We start from the raw sequence: 17,500 nt of genomic DNA, 5'->3' as shown, positions 1-17,500 counted from the left end.
TGGTGCGTAGTTAGCTGCGTCTAATTATTCTCATTTATTACCTTCCCTCACGTTCCATCTCTCAAGTGCGGGATCCGATCTTCTTATTTTTTTTTCTTTTTGCCGGCGTTATAATTCAGGGGTGTGGTAAATATACAGGTGAGTGCGTGGTGGCGGGGGCTGATTGGCCTCACCTGCCACCTGTTAATTAGCGCGTGACGTCACTTATTACATTTTACAGTAATAAGCTTCATGGCTCCATTACTTATGACCCTGATGGGACGAGGGGGGGCGTAGGGGAGTCAGGGGGTGAGGGGGAGAGGAGGTGAGGGAGTGATGTGAGGTGCTCTCTTTAACCCCCCTTCTCTCTCTCTCTCTCTCTCTCTCTCTCTCTCTCTCTCTCTCTCTCTCTCTCTCTCTCTCTCTCTCTCTCTCTCTCTCTCTCTCTCTCTCTATTCTACTCTTTCCCTTCTCATGTTTCATCAATCTATTTTCCCCTTCTCTTCTCTTTTCTCCTCCTTCCTCTACTTTTCGCTTCTCCTTCGTTCTTTTCTTATTTCTTTTCTTTTCCTTTCTTTTCCTCTTCTTTACTTTACAGTGTCCTTCCCTCTCCCTTTCTTTCCCACTGCTTCTTCTCAGGTTTCCTCCCCCACCTTTCCCTCTCCTCTCCTTTACTCCCTCTCCCTCACCTCCCTAACTTCACTCTCACTTCCTCACACGTCATTCTCCTCTCCTTTCTCATTTACTTCTACTATTTTTTTTTAACTCCTCACTCCCTCACTTTCTTCTACCAACACTCCTCCTCCTCCTCCTCCTCCTCCTCCTTCCCATCATGACCACCCATCACCATCATGTCACCTCCACTGGTATAAAAAAAAAGGAAAAAAAAATAACAGGTGGAAGAAATAATCTTGTCATTCCGGTCAGACCCCGCGACACGCCCCTCGGAGCTCACCTGTCTTGCCCTTGCCTCAGGTGGTGCTTCCCCCACCTCGAACCCCGCCGCCTCTGCTTGCTGGTGATTTGTTTGTGGTTCTGGTTTTAAGCTTGAGTGAGTGAGTGAGTGAGTGAGTGGGTGAGTGGGTGAGTGGGTGATTGGATAAGTGAGTGGTTGGTTGACAGACTGAGTGATTGGTTTATTTATTGGCTAGATACACAGACAGATTAATTAATTGATTGACTGACTGACTCACTCACTCACTCAATATCTGATAAACTGAAACAAAGATAGATAAATAGATAGATAGTTAGATCGAATAATGAATGGATAAATAGACAGACAGATAGACTGAGTGCATGACTAGTGCTGTAGTTCACCTGACTGACTGATCTGACTGCCTGACTGACACACAGATACACTGGTTAAAGATTTCTTATTATCAAGTTTGGATATTCATGTTTAGATCAACTTGCACTGGTTGGTTGGATTTGCTGCTTCCTTGCTTGCTTGTTTACTTAATCATCGGACGACGTGTTAGTGAGTTAAATAGTTAGTTAGCTAGTTAGTCTATTTGTTTAGCTATTAACTGATTTGCTTCATTACTTGATTATTTAGTCCATCAGTTGAATATTTTTTTATTGAAATAAAGATTGTTTATAACTAACTAACTAATAATATTCTACATGCATTCATTTGTCAGTTAACTATTAGTCTCGTTAATTAGTAAAATCATTCAGATAGCAGAGTCACATTAGTTTATCTCGCTTGTTACTCACGCTGTTTACTCTTAGCTTCGTCAGTTAGCAGAATGGTGAGCGAGGCAAAGAGTTGATCTGTTCACATTAGTCTACAGTTCTATTAAAGTTCACGTATGTCGCACGTTACTCATTTACTTTGTTTATTTGTGAGTTATTTAATGAGTTTATTTATGAGTATATCGCCAGTGTCACCTTCTTGGAAACGTTACTGCCCTTCACTGTCTTCCCTGAACTTGAGTCATTTGCACATTAAAACTCCTCCTCCTCCTCCTCCTCCTCTTCCCCCTCCTCCCCTCTCTCCCCCCCCACTCTTCAAGGCAAGCCAATACTCTCCCATTGCGTCAGCCCAAGATTAAGTTATGTTCTCCCATTCATTGCCTCCGTCAGCCTGCGTCACCCTACCCAGCCCCCTCACCTTCAGCACCTTCCCCCCTTCTCTCCATCGTCCCCATACCTCTCTCTCTCTCTCTCTCTCTCTCTCTCTCTCTCTCTCTCTCTCTCTCTCTCTCTCTCTCTCTCTCCACCAGTAGTTCTTTTTTTTATCTCTCTTTATTCCTCTTTACTCCCATTCCTCCTTATCCATATTTATTTCACGGGTATCTCTTCTTCCTCCTCCTCCTCCTCCTCCTCCTCCTCTTCCTCCTCCTCGTACTCAATAAGTCTTCTTCTATCCCGTTACTCCCCCGTTCTCTCCCGATCTTACTGTCTTCCTTCAAACATTCTCTTTCGCCTCAATAACCTCATACCCCCCTTCTTCATCTTCTCCTCATCCTCTATAACCTCTCTTCTCCACGACCTCCACTCCCAACTCCCTCATCGTCACCATTTTCCTTCCCTTCTCTTTTCTCTATTATCCTTTCCTCCCCCATATCTCATACACTGACGGAGGAGGAGGAGGAGGAGGAGGAGGAGGAGGAGGAGGTATAACATATAGTGATAGACCCGCACACTCGATAAACAAAGACGAAGAGAGAGAAGAGTGATGGAAGACGAGAAGTAGGAAGAAGAAAGGGGGGAAGTAACGGAAGGAGGTGGATGGAGGAGGATGGATGGACGACACGCTGTAATCCACGAACAGCGTGTGGAGTGAAGGGACGATAACGAGAAACAGACAGAAATATGATAACAAAAACAGGTGGAGAAGGACGAGGAAGAGGAGGAGGGGGAGGAGAGGAGGAGGGATGAAGTAATGAAGCATATGAGTGTTTTGTATGGCTGGATGATGAAGGGTGGATGGAAGTGATGAGTGGATGAAGATGATAGTGGTAAGTAGGTGAATGGATAGGTGGATGGGTGAGTACATGGCCAGATACTGAAAGAACGGATGTATGGATGAACGGATACGAATGAGTGATGGGTAAATGAAGAGAGAAGAAGTATAATTAGTAGAAAATAATAAGATGAAGGAATGAAATAAGTAATAAACTGATGAAGAAATTTACAGAATAACTGACTGACACATAGTTAAAGAGGGGGACAGATAACAAGATACACAGACAGATACACAGACAGGCAGGTGGCCACGGAGACAAGAAGACAGACAGGTAGATAAAACGTAAAGTACCCGATAAGACAAAATACGAAGGAATACAGATAGATAAAAAAAAAGTTACGACACAAACATAGAAAAAGAAAAACACAAATGAAAAGAAAAGAAGGAATATTCGTTTACATATCAATTGCTTCTTTATAATTCTATGGGTAAAGCCTTAAGCGTAATAACAGAAGGGGAAGAGGGGAATAAGGAAGAAGATGAAGAAAGAAGTAAAGAAAGAGAGAGAGAGGAAGTGGATAGAGAGAAGGAGAGAAGAAAAGGTAGTAAATTCATGTCCTCCTCCTCCTCCTCCTCCTCCTCCTCCTCCTCCTCCTCCTCCAGCTCCTCCTCCCTGATCTGTCTCCCTGAAGTGGGCGGAAAGATACAAAAAAAAAAAAAAAAAAAAAAAAAACAGAAAATGTGTCACGGTGCCGTCTGAGGGGACACTAATGTAAGTTATAGTGCCGTTAATATTAGTCGTGACTTGTGGAGGAGGAGGAGGAGGAGGAGGAGGAGGAGGAGGAGGAGGAGGAGGAGGAGGAGGAGGAGGAGGAGGAGGAAGAGTGTTGCTGGGAGGAAGATGTAAGAGAGAGAAGGTGGGTGAGGAGTGAAGGTGTGCAAGGGAGGAGGAGGAAGGGGAAAGAGATAGGGAGGATCGACAGGTGACAGCAAGGTGAGGAGAGGAAGCGGAAGGGGTGAGAGGGGGAGGGGAAGGGGTAAGGTTGGTGAGTGGGGGAGGGAAGAGGTGAGACGGGGGAGGGATGGAGGGGAAGTTTGTTCAAAGCTCACTGCCGCCCACGCCACCAGGAGGAGGAGGAGGAGGGAGGAGATAACTAAGCTTCACCTGCATCTTCGTTGTGATGATGCGTAATGATGAGTGGCTGATGATAGTGATGATAATGTACAGTTTTTCCTATCGTCATCATTCTCTCTCTCTCTCTCTCTCTACAGGTGTCTTTCCTCGCTGAACTGGTTTTGGGCGCCCTGTGGTGGTGGTGGTGGTGGTGGTGGTGGTGGTGGTGGTGGTGGTAGTGGTGGTGATGGTGGTGGTGGTGATGGAAGTAGTGGTGGTGGTGGTGGTGGTGGTGGTGGTGGTGGTGTCTTTTGCCAACACGTGACATTTATGGGAGCACGAGGCCTGTGTTGTCATGCTTAAGGGCCTCTCATACACCATCATCACCACCACCACCACCACCACCACCACCACCACACCCAACAACAACACCAACAGTACACCTACCACCAACATCAAAGACAACAACAACACCACAACCATTCACCACATCCCTCACCACCACCACCACCACCACCACCATTCACCACATCCCTCACCACCACCACCACCACCACCACCACCCCTTCAAACAATAACAATAACAATTTCAATCATAGCATCTTTCAGTAAGACGAGCAACAATTCAGCACACTAACAACAATGCATGTACTGGTCTCTATAAACACCTGTAAGAAAGAAGGGTGGTAAAAAGAAAGGATAGATGTGACGACTTCTAGCTGGTACAATGCTTGGGAGTGGCTGGAGAACAAGAAAAGATGCCTTAGAGTGGTTAGTGATTGAAGAAATGTACCCAGTAGTAGTCAAAGAGTTAAACCACTACCACCACCACCACCATCACTAACGCACTCATTCACCCCACAAACTCGTCACCTAAATCAGAGGAGCAGGTGAAGCGAGGTGAGTCAAGTAAAGATATGCAAGGAGGATTTAACCACACCTCAGAACACCCTGTGGCCACTGCAGGAGCGTAACACGGCGCACTCCCCAACACCACCCCAGAGCCAAGGTCCCCACACACCCACACTACATCAAAGCGCCGGAGAGAGAAGCAGGAACAATGTAAATCAAGAGGAACAAGTCAAGGAAAAAGGAATTCAAATCACCAGGAAGAGAAGAAAGAACATTTTGAACCGGTTTGTCTATCTGGCTTTTTTTTCTTCAGTACCTGCTGCTCTCACCTGTCTAATTAAGAGGGTAGCGGACAAGTAACCTCCAGATTAGCGAGTGAGAGCAGGTGGAGGTGTGGGCGGTAGTGGTGCTAAAAGTGGTGAGGCTGTACAGGTGAGCTTCAGGCACCACACTTCATTGGGCGAGGGAATGGTGAGGGAATGGGGGGGGTGAGGGGACGGTGAGGGGATAGTGGTGATGGAATGACAACGACTGGGAAAGATGGTGTTGCTTGTGTCTTCTTCTTCTTCTTTTTATTCTTATTCCTCCTTCTCTTCCTCCTCTTACTTTTCTTCCTTGTAATGTTGTTTTTACTCAATTTTGTGGGTTTATTTTACTTTAGTCTGTTTGTCCTGCATCTCTCTCTCTCTCTCTCTCTCTCTCTCTCTCTCTCTCCTCTCTCTCTCTCTCTCTCTCTCTCTCTCTCTCTCTTATACAAATTTCATTCCTATCTTTATCAGTTCTCTTCCCCTTCCCTCTCTCCATCCTGTCATCGGTTTTTGTACTTCCTCCTCTTCTTCCTCCTCCTCGTCCTCTCTTCTCCAACCTTTTTATTCATTATTCATATTCTTCCCGGCAACTCCTTTCATTTCCTAACTTATGTATGTTCTTCGTTCATTGTTTCCTCCTTCCATAACAAGCCTCTTCCTTACCCTCCTCCTCTTTCCTGCTTCCTCCTTCTCCTCCTCCTCCTCCTCCTCCTCCTCCTCCTCCTCCTCTAACGCCTAGTTGTCTTTTCCTCCTCTCGCTGCCTATCTTTCTTCTGGATTTTTCCTTTTTCAAATAGCCAGTAATTTGATCCACACACTTCAGAATAGTAGTAGCAGCAGCAGCAGTAGTAGTAGTAGTAGTAGTAGTAGTAATAATAGTAGTAGTATTAGTAGTAGCTGTTCTTGTTGTTGCTGTTGTTGTTGTTGCTGCGGCTGTTGTTGTTGTTGTGACTTTTCTTCTTCTTCTTTCTTCTTTTTCTTCTTCTTCTTCTTCTTCTTCTTCTTTTTCTTCTTCTTCTTCTTCTTCCTCGTCCTCCTCCTCCTCCTCCACCACCTTCATCACCCTTCTTTCACAAGCAGTCAAGCTCCTCCTGGTTTCTCTCTCTTCCCCTCCTCGCCAGTCCTCTAAGCCTTATGCCACTCTCCTTATCAGCTAATCACCTTATTTGCATCCCTGCTTATCTCTCCTCCATCAATCTCACTCCCACTGTCCCTCCTTCCCCCCCTCTCTCACCTGGCCACGTGAGAGAGAGGTGGGAACTAGTTAGGTTAGGCAAAAACAACTGTTCACCTCTCTCTCTCTCTCTCTCTCTCTCTCTCTCTGATACGCAGGTAAGCAGAGGGTAATGAGTGAGGCAATGAGGAGTGACAGGTGAACAAGGCAGGTGAGTGATTGATTTTTGCTCTCCTCGCTGTCGTCATCTCCTCCTCTTCCTCCTCTCTTTCCTCTCCTTTTCTTTTCCTCTTCTTTCTCCAGTCTTTTTATTTCGTTTCCTTGTCCTCTTTCTTTAGCTCCTATTGTCTTTTTATTTCTTCCTTCTCTTCCTCCACCGGCCCTTTTTCTTATTTTTTTTCTTGTTGTTCCTCTTTTTTTCTTTCATCATCTTTTTTGTTGTTCTTATCTTATTCTTATCATTATTATTACTATCATTCTTTTCCTTCTTCCTCTTCTTGCTGTTTATTAATTTTTGCTGACGTTTGTACTAATCTCCCTTCTTCTAACAATGGGTATCTGTTTATCTCATCTCTACCTTCTTCGCGACATCACCTTTCATTCTAATACGAGCATGTTCTTCCTTCACTTCTTCATATCTTAATCAACAAGCCTCCTCCCCCTCCTTCTCTCCTCCTCTTCCTCGTATTCTCAATTAACAGAATGATGCACCAATAAGCAACTAAAGAAAGGCTGGTCGATTACAAGAGAGAGAGAGAGAGAGAGAGAGAGAGAGAGAGAGAGAGAGAGAGAGAGAGAGAGAGAGAGAGAGAGAGAGAGAGAGAGAGAGAGAGAGAGAGAGAGAGAGAGAGAGAGAGAGAATAAATGTGCAGATAAATAAATTAGTATACGTTAGAGAGATAAAAAAAAAAAAACACTAAATGATGTAGCGGCGGACATAACAATAGGCACACAAACAGACAATGACGGAGAGAGAAAACATTGACACACACCACACACACACACACACACACACACACACACACACACACACACACACACATAAAATAAACAAATAAAAAAAGGTGGGGGGGAGTGGAAGAGAGAAACGGGGAAGGAGAAAAAAATAAACAGGAAAGAGGAAAATAAGCGGAACAGAACTTGAAATGCTAAATAACCTTGAGGTAAGAAGACAAAGGGGAAGGTAAATGAGAACTGCCGCCCCTCACCTGTGCCTCCCTGCGCAGGTGTGAAGAGGGGGAGGAAGGGGCAGGGGAGGAGAGGAAGGGAGAGGGGGATGGAAGATGAGGGATGTAAGGGAGGGGAAGGAACGAAGGGGAAGAGTGTGTGTGTTAGAGAAGCTACTGTATGAGAGGGAGGGAGGGAGGGAGGAAGGGAAAGGAGGGAGAAGAGAAGAGGGAAGAAAAACATGTGCTTAGAGACACTGTAGTTGAAGGGTGAAGGAGAGAGAGAGAGAGAGAGAGAGAGAGAGAGAGAGAGAGAGAGGAGAGAGAGAGAGAGAGAGAGAGAGAGAGAGAGAGAGAGAGAGAGGAGAGAGGAGAGAGCGAGAAAGTGAATCAGGCATGCTGTGTCTTCCTTCATTCATCATGTTTATTTGTAAACACACCACCATCCTTCATATTCTTCCTTCTCATTTACATGAATAATCCTTCCTCTAATTACACATTAACTTCCCCACTTCCTCATTCCTTTCTTACGTCTTGCTTCTGCTTCACGTTCACTTCTCAGTGATGCATTTCAGCCCTCCCTGCCTCCCTGACACACGTGTCCTGCTCCCCTGCTCGTCTTTCATTCCCAGACAATCTGGGAATGAAAGTTGCCAATTCCAAGTTCAATTTTGATTCTTCATTGACCTGAAAACCTGCTAAAAAACTGGAAAAACGTTGCTAAAACAGGTTAAAGCCTTGCTGAAATCCTGCTATGAATTGAAAAATTGCAAAAATCTTGCTGAAGACTTGCTAACAAATTCCTGAAATTATGCTGAAAACCGACAAACAAACAAACAAACTAGTGAAAAGTTCCTAAAAATTTGCCACAATCAGGCTAACAACCTGCAAAGTGATTAAAACTTGCCAAACCATAAATACATAGTAGTAGTAGTAGTAGTAGTAGTAGTAATAATAGGAGTAGTAGTAGTAATAGTAGTAGTAGTACTAGTAGTAGTAGTAGTAGTAATAGGAGTAGTAGTAGTAATAGTAGTAGTAGTACTAGTAATAGTAGTAGTAGTAGTAGTAGTAGTAATAGGAGTAGTAGTAGTAATAGTAGTAGTAGTAGTAGTAGCAGTAGTAGTAGTAGTAGTAGTAGTAGTAGTAGTAGTAGTAGTAGTATTAGTAATAGGAGTAGTAGTAGTAGTAGTTCTAGTACTACTAGTAGTAGTAGTAGTAGTAGTAGTAGTAGTAGTAGTAGTAGTAGTAGTAGCAGTAGTAGTAGGAGTAGCAGTAGGAGTAGCAGCAGTAGCGGCAGTTGTCACACCGGCAGTGACGCGCCTCTCACCTCACAGCCATCAACACTGACATAACACCCCACATTACGCCCCATTAAACGTAATTAACACGTAAAAACTCGCTTGATTGCTTTTTACATTGGCGCAACTGTAATACCAGCAACAATAACAATGACAATAATAATAATAATAATAATAATAATAATAATAATAATAGTAATAATAATAATAATAATAATAATAATAATAATAATAATAATAATAATAATAATAGTAATAATAATAATATTAATAATAATAATAATAATGATAATAATAATAATAATGATAATAATAATAATAATAATAATAATAATAATAATAATAATAATAACAATAATAATAATAATAATAATAAAATGGTGGTGGGGGGTGTCTACTCACCAAGTTGATGGAGGGGGCGCCTACCCTCACGCCCTGTGGAGAGAAAGCCTTGAGTCACTGCACAGTTTTGTGATGTAAGGGAATGACACTCCAGTGTCTCAGAGTGAACAGTAAAGGAGAGCACGTGCAGGGGAGGTGATGGAAGGTAGCAAGGGCAAAGGAAAGGAGTATGTAATTAATATACCACCACAAACAACAACAACAACAACAACAACAACAAAGTAAATACGTCAGAGTGCAGAGACAGACATATCAAACAGAAGTATAAGAAGTACAAATAATACGCACAAACACATGAACACAAACACAATACAATCCAGCTTCCCTTCTCGTTCAGTCGCTCTGTTGCCAAAAGATGATTATTTTTACCCAACCGTAAATTAAGTTATATGTTATGTTGACTTACGTTACGATATACCGTGCTTCGTCACCTCCATTACTTCAAGCTCAGGAAAACTGGCTTAGATGAACCTAGATCAAAAAGTTAATTGCTAATGCTTTGCACACAATCACCCTTCTACTGCGGTCAAATTAAAGTAATGGGTGAGAGTTAACACTTTTTTGTCTCCTTTCTTAAGTAGTGCAGTGGGGGGAGGGAGAGGGGGGAGCTGGGCAGCGAGTGTGTGCCTGGCGAGTGAGCAGTAACGGAGGGAGGCAGAGTGCATTGCTGTGGCCAGCTGCGTCGTAAATGTGTGTCAGGCGTGTTATATTTAGCTCACCTGCCTCAAGTGTTTTACGGCCACCTCAGGAGATCGCCGCGCGACTTTTTACTGACGTCCCTATCAATATGCACGTCGTGTCTATCGCCGTAATTAAATAATGCCTGCTATTAGACGCCTCCGTTTTTGTCTCTAATACTTGGTTGCTCCATGGATATTTGATTTTGATGTTCCGCCTCGCAGGTGACCCGTTTTATTGCCTCACACTTCCAATTAAATGCTCAAGTAGAGTTATTACATCATCTTATTCAAATAATTCCAATACTTGCTGATATCACTAATCTGTATGCGCATTAAGTCAGGCCACTCTGATTGTTTCTTAATGGTCTGATTCCTCGCGTGATGTGTTTGGAAATATTATTATCTCGAAGAGAAGACTGGTTATTTTTTGTAATATACAGGATTATTTGCATACAGAGAGAGAGAGAGAGAGAGAGAGAGAGAGAGAGAGAGAGAGAGAGAGAGAGAGAGAGAGAGAGAGAGAGAGAGAGAGAGAGAGAGAGAGAGAGAGAGAGAGAGAGAGAGAGAGAGAGAGAGAGAGAGAGATTCTTACATACACAATCAAGATAATCAAGACAATATAAATGCACAATGCACAGGTGAGGACAGGCCAGGTAGGCAGCGCAGGCCAAAACATAGGTACACTGGCTATTAATTAACACACAAATCTTTACAAACATTAATACACGCCTGCCTTATACGAGGATTGAGATTGCAACACGAACTGGAAGCCTTGCATAATAGTGTGTGTGTGTGTGTGTGTGTGTGTGTGTGTGTGTGTGTGTGTGTGTGTGTGTGTGTGTGTGTGTGTGTGTGTGTGTGTGTGTGTGTGTGTGTAGTAATATTCCTCCATATATAAAGTTACTATTCCCTCTCCTCTTCTCCCTCTTTCTCTCGTCTTTTACATCCTCCTCCCTTTCCTCCCTTCCTCCTCTCCCACAGTTATTTAAGTCATCTCCCCCTCCTACGCTCCCACTTCCTCCCCCCTCCCTCCAAACATCCGCTTCACCCTTACCTCCCCACACATCCTCCTCCTCATCCGTATTCCCCAACCCGCTAAGTAAAGCAGTTCGCCCTTCCTCCCTTATCCCTTCCCTCCTTCGCCTCCCACTCATCTCACTCCAGTCCTGCTTTTCTCTCACTTTCTTCCCCCCCACCTTCCCTTCCCCTCATCCCCGCGCGTCCCACGGAATACGCCTCCAGACACTTCTCCCTCCACTATCTCTTTCTCTCTCCGTGTGTGTGTGTGTGTGTGTGTGTGTGTGTGTGTGTGTGTGTGTGTGTGTGTGTGTGTGTGTGTGTGTACTGCCCACACCATCAGACCACAAGAATTAGCAGTCAAAGCATTTCTCAAGGCCCACTCAGCCCAGCCAGGTAAGCAAATGTCAGTGTGTGTGTGTGTGTGTGTGTGTGTGTGTGTGTGTGTGTGTGTGTGTGTGTGTGTGTGCGTGTGTGTGTGTGTGTGTGTGTGTGTGTGTGTGTGTGTGTGTGTGTGTGTGTGTGTGTGTGTGTGCGTGTCATAAAACATTCACCATGGGTCGGCCCACATACCCTCACTCACAGATGCCACCTTCAGGAGTATGTTCTCTCTCTCTCTCTCTCTCTCTCTCTCTCTCTCTCTCTCTCTCTCTCTCTCTCTCTCTCTCTCTCTCTCTCTCTCTCTCTCTCCTTGTTCACATATACTCCCTTCTCCTTTGCTTTACCAAATTACTTCTTTCCTTTTTTTCTCTCTCCACTTCTTCTCGTTCCTTCTCTCTCCCTTACCTCTCCCTTTTCCTCCTCCATAACCTTCCTAACCTAACCTAACCTAACCTAACCCTTAGTAACCTAACCTAACCTAACCCTTAGTACCCTCAAGTAAAGTCACGGACCAAAACTTCATGGCGTCACTGTAATAACTTAATAACAACTGTAATAACTTAATAACAACATATAGGAAGGAATTAAAGAAACACTTGGTAAATTCTCTCTCTCTCTCTCTCTCTCTCTCTCTCTCTCTCTCTCTCTCTCTCTCTCTCTCTCAGTAAGCAGAATTCTGTTTCATGTTAGCGTGACGGGGCAAGAGGGACGCCCAGGTGGTAACGTACAGGTGGTAACGGGCAGGTAGGCACGGACAGGTATATGGGCAATGATTCACCTGTCCCGCTCCCGTAACGCGCCGTGACTTCATTCATAACACACTTGGAACCTCGAGTTGTTTGCTATGAATATTAACTTACTCGATTCTGGCGGCATGTTATGAGTTGACAGATATTGCTAGAGATTTGCGACTCCTTACATTCTGCCCCAGTGTTATAAGTTGATAATTTTTGACATCGTTGTGACTTGCCAGGTTTTAATACAGTGTTATATGTTGATAGATTTCAGCAGAGTGTTATAAGTTCTTGGATTCTGCCATGATGTTGCAATTTGCTGCTTTTTGGCACAATGTTATAACTTACTCCGTTTTCTTTCAGTGAATTACTATTATTATTATTATCATATTTTTTTTTTTTTGTGCTTCATTCAGATTTTTTACATCTTTTTTTTTTTTTTTTGTTACTTATTGATCCGCTTATGCATTCATTTCATAGCAAGTGTTTAAGAATGGCGGTAAATGATTTAAGAATTTTCAGGTGACTCTTTAGGATCACAGAGGGCTTTTAGTGCTTCCGATACCTAAAGGGGACGAGTTACGCTTTGCAGTGACTTCTACATTTATTTCTAGAGAAGGTGTCGGTAACTTATGACGTGGCAGGGAAACTGTAAACTGTTCCAGAGGTGTGTGTGCTTTTACTACCTCACTGTTTACTTTTTTTTTTTTTTCAATACGCTTAAATGACAAGTCTAGATTTCTTAGCAAGATTTCTTTATATTATAGATTTTTTTTTTATGTTCAAATGCTGTAAAATGGGTTCAATTAGTAGGTATATCACAAGTTCAAATGCTGTAAAATGAAATGAAATGCAATGGAATGGAATCAAATGCTACGTAGTGGATTCATGTGGTGTACAGCGGGTTCACGTGCTACTTAACCTGTTCAAATGCTGCACAGTGGTTTCCAGCGCCACATAATGGATTCACATATACCTTAACTGTTGCACTCTGAGAAAGATCACGTAAGTATTTATTTTTTCCTCCTCTTTGAAAATTACAATACATTACTTGATTTTTTTTGTGCGTGTCTCGAGCTGCTTTATTGTTCAGGGTCACGTAATAAATAAAACTCGTGGTAATGTTGATGAATTAAATCCCTCACTGACGTCAGCGGTGAGCTCATGACTTGCGGCTCCTCACGCTGAACATCAAACTGCTTATTCTTTGCTTTGATTTTTTTTTATTTTATAATCTACTTTTTTTTTTTTCTAATTCGCCAGTTTCTCTATTTAACGAAATATTTTCCTACTTTTCTTATCAGTACATTTCCTTCCTTGTGTTGTCAATGTACGCACAGCAGTTTACGTTAATCTGTACTTCAAATGCGAAAAAAGTACATGTAATAAATAAATAAAAAAAAAACTTGAAGAAAAAAAGAGGAAAGATAAATATAAAAGAAAAATAACACGAACATAAATCCACAGAAACAATGAAATGGCAAAAATCCTAAAAAAAAGAAAAGAAAATGTGATAAGAAAGAATAGAAATAACACTGAAAAGAGGAAAAAGAGGAAAGACAAACATAAAAGAAAAATAATGCGTACATAAATCCACACACACCAAAAAAAAAAATAAATAAATAAAATGGCAAAAATCTTAAAAAAAGAAGAAAAATAAAAGAAAATGGGATAAGAAAGAAAGAAAGAAAATAGAAAAAGAAGAAACGAAAGAAAAAAAAATAGAGAAATGCTGAAAGAAGAAATAAATCCATTGAAAAACTAGGAAAAAGCGACATCAACCCCCATTTTTCTGCCACTCGTGAAAAACTATTGACACCTTAAGTACCTGGCTGACAAATTAACTACCACACCTTGGCACCTGTCTTCCCTTGCCCCCACACGTGTACTGCCCTGCACTCCCACAGCCCTCCCTTGGGTGCTACAGGTGGAAGAAAGAAGGAAGAAGAGAAGGAGGAGGAGGAGGAGGAGGAGGAGGAGGAGGAGGAGGAGGAGGAGGAGGAGGAGGAGGAGGAAATATCAAAGCCAGAAGCGATACACGTGTTATCTTGCCTTCTGGACTGTGAGTGTGTGTGTGTGTGTGTGTGTGTGTGTGTGTGTGTGTGTGTGTGTGTGTGTGTGTGTGTGTGTGTGTGTGTGTGTGTTAATATTTTTTACTTCTCTGACAGTCTTTTTCAGTTTACATATTTTTATCATCTATTTTTTTTTATTTAATCTCTCTCTCTCTCTCTCTCTCTCTCTCTCTCTCTCTCTCTCTCTCTCTCTCTCTCTCTCTCTCTCTCTCTCTCTCTCTCTCTCTCTCTCTCTCTCTCTCATGGCCACTACAAAGGTTAAATCCAAAATTAAGTATATGGAGGAGGAGGAGGAGGAAGAGGAGGAGGAGGAGGAGGAGGAGGAGGAGGAGGAGGAGGATGAGCAGAGAAGAAAGAGAAGGAGGAATACAAAAGCAGGTGGCAGGATGATGTGTCTATTGATGCGTTGAGGAAAGCTGTGTGTGTGTGTGTGTGTGTGTGTGTGTGTGTGTGTGTGTGTGTGTGTGTGTGTGTGTGTGTGTGTGTGTGTGTGTGTGTGTGTGTGTGTGTGTGTGTGTTTTATGTTTTATTCATTTGTTTATTTATTTATTTATTTATTTTTAGATCAGGCTTTGAATTCAGCCAGACCTCAGCACAAGGAATTGACACTGTTCTCCCACGCACAAACACACACACACACACACACACACACACACACACACACACACACACACACACACACACTCTCTCTCTCTCTCTCTCTCTCTCTCTCTCTCTCTCTCTCTATCTATCTATCTATCTATCTCTCACTGTATAGAAATCTCTCATTTATTGAACATCCCTGTCACTTTCCATGCAAACTACATTCATGATCTACATTTATATACACTTCTTCATCGGAGGAATTCTACACACACACACACACACACACACACACACACACACACACACACACACACACACACACACACACACACACACACACACACACACAGTACGCCCTCCTGTCACCTCCTTTCCTCCCACCTCCTCACCTTGGCTGCCACTTTACACCTTTGCACCTCGGGCTGGGCAGGTGTTTGCGCCACTAATTGCAAGGCTAGACAACCTGCCTCCCTCGCTTCCTCCCCTTCCTTCCTCTCTCTCTCTCTCTCTCCCTCTTTCTCTTTTCCCCTTCGTCTTGCTCCTTTTCTCCTCTCCCTCTCATTGCCTCCCCATTGGTTGATGTATGTGTGTTGCCCCCCTACCCCCCACCGTCAGTTTTCTCTTCGTTGTAGTTTTTTTACGTATTTGTGTTCTTGTGTTCTAGTTTTTGTTTTTGTTTATTTTTCACCATACTTTATTTTCTTTTTTCTTATGTTTATTTTTATCGCCTCCTCATCGTTCACATCTTTCCCCTCCTCCTCCTCCTCCCCCTCCTCTTCGTCCTCTGCCTCCTTCTCTTTTTCTTCCTCTTTCTTTTTCTTCTTCTTTTGTTCTTGTTGTTATTCTTATTAATAATAGCATGACCATATTATTACTATTTTTTTCTTTTTTGTTTCTTACCTTTTTGTTCATTTTCTTCCTCCTCCTCCTCCTCCTCCTCCTCGGCCGCTGCAATGTCACCTTCACATTCATAACATTATCCAAGTCATCTCACTTTTCCCTTCATGCACTCGAGTGTGACATTTGCATCCCCCCTTGCCCCCCATCACTCCCTCTCCCTCCCTCTCACACACACACACACACACACACACACACACACACATCTCTAATCTCCTACCACCTACGATATCCACATCTCCCTCGTACACACTGCAACACGCCTACTGTTCCTACACACACACACACACACACACACACACACACACACACACACACACACACACATACACACACACCTCCCACGCCTATTGTACTGTACCGTGATCCTCGTACTCTTTTTGTACCCATTTCCCTTCCCCCTCCCTCCCTCCTCTCCCTCTCGCTCTCCTTCCTCTCCTCTTTCTCCTTTTCTAGCCTCCAGCCTGTTCTCTCTCTCTCTCTCTCTCTCTCTCTCTCTCTCTCTCTCTCTCTCTCTCTCTCTCTCTCTCTCTCTCTCTCTCTCTCTCTCTCATTCTCTTTTCTTCTTGTTCTTCTGTCTCCACATTCTTATTCTCCATCTTTTCTCCTTCTCGTTCTTCTTTTGTCTCCTCCTCCTCCTCCTCCTCCTCCTCCTCCTCCTCCTCCTCCTCCTCCTCCTCCTCCTCCTCCCACACAAAGCCTTTACAAGCAATCACGATATACAGAGTGGCTACACCCTTACGGCGACACCTACACCTACACCTCCTCTTCTTCCTCCTCCTCCACACACACACACACACACACACACACACACACACACACACACACACACACACACACACACACATACATACACACACACATGTTGCAAGTTTATCCATGCCTAATCATATAACTCAATCCTCCTCTTCCTCCTCCTCTTTTTCTTCTTCTTCTTCTTCCTTCCTCCTCCTCCTCCTCCTCCTCCTCCTCCTCCTCCTCCTCCTCCTCCTCCACATGCCTCACAGACACTATCCGTCGCCTCATCGCCGCCGCGGGACAGGGCACACTTACACTCCTTACACGCAATGACGCAACACACCACGCCCACAGACGCCAACACACTGACAAGCAACACAACGAGCAATATAACAAACGTGTGATGCCAACTGTTGCGAGTGTTGTGGTGTTGCAAGATGTGTGTGTGTGTGTGTGTGTGTGTGTGTGTGTGTGTGTGTGTGTGTGTGTGTGTGTGTGTGTGTGTGTGTGTGTGTGTGTGTGTGATTTTGTTACTCTCTTGCTTGTCTAGTGTTTTATTTATTTATTTATCTGTTTGTTTGTTTGTTTATTTATGGTTTGTTTTTTGTCATTTTTTTGTTTTTTTTATGATTTCTGTTCTTATGTTTTTTTTGTGTGTGTGTTTTCTTTGTTTCGTGTTTTTTTCCTTGTTTTTTTGTTTTTTGTTTTAAAATTTCATATCTTATATGAAATTTTTTCTTGTTTTTTTCTATTAGATCTTGTCTTTATTCTCTCTCTTTCTCTCTCTCTCTCTCTCTCTCTCTCTCTCTCTCTCTCTCTCTCTCTCTCTCTCTCTCTCTCTCTCTCTCTCTCTCTCTCTCTCTCTCTCTCTGTCTCTCTAATCCCATTATACATTTACATTAAGAATTCTTTATGTGTGTGTGTGTGTGTGTGTGTGTGTGTGTGTGTGTGTGTGTGTGTGTGTGTGTGTGTGTGTGTGTGTGTGTGTGTGTGTGTGTGTGTGTGTGTGTGTGTGTCCACGTAGGCACCCTAACTTCACAGATATCGCAGTAACCAGAAAGAAAGAAAAAAGAGCAAAGAAGAGATAGAGAAATCGTGTGGGGGACTGAGACAGAGAGAGACAGATAGCAACACACAGGGAAAAACCACCAAACAACAACAAAAAAGTGACAGATTGAGATAAAAATAAGAC

The 17,500-nt window shown here is 43.2% G+C and overlaps 1 protein-coding gene across 2 annotated transcripts in view; it reads right to left on the bottom strand.

Moving 5' to 3' along the window:
• The window catches only part of LOC135110211 (protein glass-like), a 196,201-nt gene that overhangs the window by 52,518 nt on the left and 126,183 nt on the right, over positions 1 to 17,500 (bottom strand). For both annotated transcript variants that reach the window (XM_064022265.1, XM_064022266.1), the window contains exon 4: positions 9,205 to 9,237. The gene's annotated coding sequence lies outside the window, so the exon portion shown is untranslated. The remainder of the gene's footprint in view (positions 1 to 9,204; positions 9,238 to 17,500) is intronic.

Source organism: Scylla paramamosain, chromosome 20 (genome assembly GCF_035594125.1).
Source record: "Scylla paramamosain isolate STU-SP2022 chromosome 20, ASM3559412v1, whole genome shotgun sequence".
NCBI classification, from domain to species: Eukaryota; Metazoa; Arthropoda; class Malacostraca; order Decapoda; family Portunidae; genus Scylla; species Scylla paramamosain.
Note: the sequence above shows the minus strand (reverse complement) of the source record. Positions and strands in the feature narration are given on the sequence as shown.